Source organism: Sus scrofa, chromosome 2, assembly GCF_000003025.6.
Source record: "Sus scrofa isolate TJ Tabasco breed Duroc chromosome 2, Sscrofa11.1, whole genome shotgun sequence".
Taxonomy (NCBI): Eukaryota; Metazoa; Chordata; class Mammalia; order Artiodactyla; family Suidae; genus Sus; species Sus scrofa.
The window spans coordinates 62,683,805-62,687,981 of record NC_010444.4 but is presented as its reverse complement, the minus strand read 5'-3'; the positions used below and the strand labels follow the sequence as shown (position 1 = coordinate 62,687,981).

The 4,177-nt window shown below is 37.6% G+C and overlaps 1 pseudogene; it reads left to right on the top strand.

Moving 5' to 3' along the window:
• On the top strand, nucleotides 727-1,342 carry LOC100522064 (annotated as a pseudogene).

Below are 4,177 nucleotides of genomic sequence, written 5' to 3'. Positions count from 1 at the left end.
AATCAAAGTCTTAATCAGTATCAATCTTGATTACAAAAGATTAATAAGGCAATATGTAGTATGAAATAGAAGTCCTGTCCTGGTTCAGCAGTAGCAAAGCATTTCCATCCTCAATTTGTGTGACACTATCTCTCATCACTTTCTCATGTTCTATCACCTTGCAACACCTGCTTCACTTTTTTGACTTGAACATTGAAAATGACCATCTTCCTTGCACTGGACATTACCCCCTGCTGGGAACACACTACCTCACATAATCCTGCATCTCCCTCCCTCTTTTACTTGAGGTCAATGTAGAAATGTCACCTTGTCTGCAGATAGCATTGCAAATATCCATAAAAAAACGGAAGCCATAGTCACCCTCTCCTTTATACCAGCTCACATTTTCTACATACCTGTCACCATCTGAAATGCTATGAATTCATTATTTCTTGTATTTTCTTTCTCCCTGTTTTGCTCTTCAGCAGTCTACACTCATTGCCTAGACATTGGTATCATGGTCAAATCTCAATTTTATTCCTAAATACATGAAAAATGTCTAAAAAATCTAAAGAATACATCACCCTTTAGGGAAAGAGTTGATAGGACAAAAATTCTATATTGGTGGTGTTCATGGAGACCATATTCATAGTGTAAAATATTTTGTTTTAATGACTACAAAATATAAGGTTGCAATATTTCAAATGTGTGAGTAAATTTCCAGGCGGCTGGTTGAAAATTTGTTGCATGTCACTTCTCTTGTTGGCCTATGACCGCTTTGTGGCCATCTGCCACCCCCTACACTACACAGTCATCATGAACCCTCGGCTCTGTGGACTGCTGGTCCTGATGTCGTGGATCATAAATATCTTAAATTCCTTATTACAAAGCTTGATGATGTTGCGACTTTCCTTCTGCAAAACTTTGAAATCCCCCACTTTTTCTGTGAACTCAATCATATGGTCCAACTTGCCTGTTCTGACACCTTTCTTAATACCATAGTGATGTATTTTGCAGCTGTCCTGCTGGGGGGTGGTCCCTTTGCTGGTATCATTTACTCTTACTCTAAAATAGTTTCCTCCATACGTAGAATCTCATCAGCTCAGGGCAAGTATAAAGCCTTTTCCACCTGTGCATCTCACCTCTCAGTTGTCTCCTTATTTTATTGCACGATGTTAGGAGTGTACCTTAGCTCTGAGACACCCAAGGTTCACACTCAGGTGTAATTGCCTCGGTGATGTACACTGTGGTCACACCCATGATGAACCCCTTCATCTACAGTCTGAGGAACAAAAACATACACAGGGCTCTGAAAGCATTCTTTGGAACCATAGCTATAAAAGGGCCACTTGCCTTTGGCTGAGGAAGGACACATGGCTGAAGGGTTCAAAGCCACGAAGCCAGAAAGCTACAATTTTTTTATCACATTGTGGAAATAGAACTTGCTCCTTCTATTTATTGCCTGGAATTTTCATTCCTTGACTCCCAACTCTCTGTACAATTACGTCACTCACTTGATTCTCCTGTGATCTCGCTCATAATCGAGTGTTTTTTCCCATTTCATGGTTTTCCCACACTCTCAAATTTATTCTTTCTTCAATCTGAAAATTTGAGAAATGCTATTTTTTTCATAGGACTTGATGGATTTCTTGAGAATCTTATTCTTAAATAAAATATATAATACCATTATTTTTTGTTCTGTTTTATTACAAGAATAGTCATGAGTTGTTGTGCTTCTCTGGAACAAACTACTCTAGGCACCCATGACTGTTTATATGTTAATTATAAGGAAAATCTCAGACCACAGAATTTCAAGTTGTTTTATAATTCCTTTGTTTATCACTACATTAACTGCTCTTGATGACATCTGGACTTTAACATAGGGTATATTTTGTAATGTGTCATTGAAAGTTATTCTTCCTATTGTGCAGATCTGTATCCACAATTCATGCCATGGTCACTGGCAAAAATAGATTATGTAATACATGTCACCATGTGGAGTCTGCAAAGTAACACAAATGTAAATACACAGTTTGACATAATATGTCTTAAATATAATGTAACAAATTTCTAAAGCACATTTAGAATTAATGTGCAAAACATTTCTTTTTCATGCTGTATATCTCCTTTAATTATGGATATCAATGTTCATGTAAAAAGGGGTTTATACTTTGGAGTGAAGGAGTTGATGACTTATTTTAGTGGTTTTTACTGGATTATCTTCCTGTTTCTGCTTGAAAACTTCCAGTGCTGCTGACTTTGTGAATCCTTCCGTTGCTCTAAATGACATATCTCCCTCTTTCCTAACATTTGTTACAATAATAAAAGGAGCCTTGAATTGGTTGTCAGGGGTGGTGGTGGGCGGCAGTGGGATGGTCAGGGACTTTGAAGTTGGTAGATGAAAAAATATTGCATTGAAAATGAATAAGCAGGGAGCTCCTACCATGGCTCAGTGGTTAATGAATCCAACTAGGAACCATGAGGTTGCGGGTTTGATCCCTGGCCTTCCTCAGTGGGTTAAGGATCAGGCGTTGCCTTGAGCTGTGGTGTAGGTCACAGACATGACTCGGATCCTGTGTTGCTGTGGCTCTGGTTTAGGCCAGCGGCTACAGCTCTGATTAGACCCCTAGCCTGGGAACCTCCATACACCATGGGAGCGGCCCTAGAAAAGATGATAAAAAATAATAACAAAAAAATAAAATAAAATGGATAAGCAATGAGGTCATACTATACAGAACAGGGAGCTATGCCCAATCTCTTGAGTTAGAACATGATGGAAGATAGTATGAAAAAAAAAAAAGAATGTATATAGCTGCACAGCTGAAATTGAAGGAACACTGTAAATCAATCATACCTTAATAAAAAAATTTAAAAATAAAATATCATCCATAATATCTGTTCTTTATGACCAGGACTCTCTTATTGGTTATGATCAAAGGGTGACACACAAGGGCATTTAATTTTTCCCCAATATGTGATTCATATTCACCAATTTTTCTCAACTAACATACAGTTTCTTATAAACTATCCTGGTTATCTGGTAGGGAACGTCAATGGGCTTACATATTAAAATAAATTCTTGAAATAAACTTGAAAAAACAAATGACTATGAATGTTGTCTCAAGTTACATTTTAAAATAAATTTTTGAAATAAACTTGAAAAAACAAATGATTATGAATGTTGTCTCAAGTATCAAAACAGATGCCAAAAATAAGAAAGAGGATATTATCGTAATTGCCTTTGAATTTCTTTATTCTTATTGCTGAATCAGTAAGCTATTGCTGCATTACAGGCCATCCCCAAAATAAATGATGTAATGTAATATTATGCCTTTATTATAAATCGAATTATACGCTGTCGAATTGTTCTGATCTCTGCTGAGATCCTCATGTGCCTTTATTCACCTGTAGGTAAGCAGGAGAGATCTTGATATTGGGTGAGAATTCTAACATACTGAGGGCTCAGCTATCTGTAGGCTGATATGTCATGGCCTTTGCTGGGACATTCAGGCTCTGCTCCATGTGTCCTCTCATCCTCCAGGTGGCCCACTTGGATTGGTTCACATTTCTCCAGCAGAGTTCCAGAAGAGATCAGAAGAAATGCATCAAGTCCCCTTAAGATACCTCATCATTTTTACCATATTCCATGGGCCAAAGCAAATTTCAAAATCCCACATCCAGCCCAGATGGAACAGGAAACTGACTCTACTTCCTCATAGATGTGCTTCACTGAAACATTGAAAAACACGTGTATACAATTCCAACCTGCCAATCCAACCCTCCCCCTAATGTTTCACCTTTGGTAACTGTAAGTTTGGTTTTGAAATCTTTGAGTCTGTTTCTGTTTGGTAAATAAGATCTCTTTGTATCATTTTTATTAGGTGCCAGGTATTAATGATCTCACATATTTGTCTTTCTCTGTCTGAGTTACTCCAACTAGTGTGATAATGTCTAGGTCCATCCATGTTGTTGCAAAGGACATTATTCCATTCATTTTTATGTTCTAAAACTATTCTATTGTACACATATACCGCATTTTCTTTGTCCATTCCTCTGTTGATGGCCATTTAGGTTGTTTCCATGTCTTGGCTAATGTAAATAGTGGCTGCAAAGACCATTGGGGTTCATATATTTTTTCAAATTATGGTTTTCCCTGGATATATGCCTGGGAGTGGGATTGCTGGATCATACAGTAGTT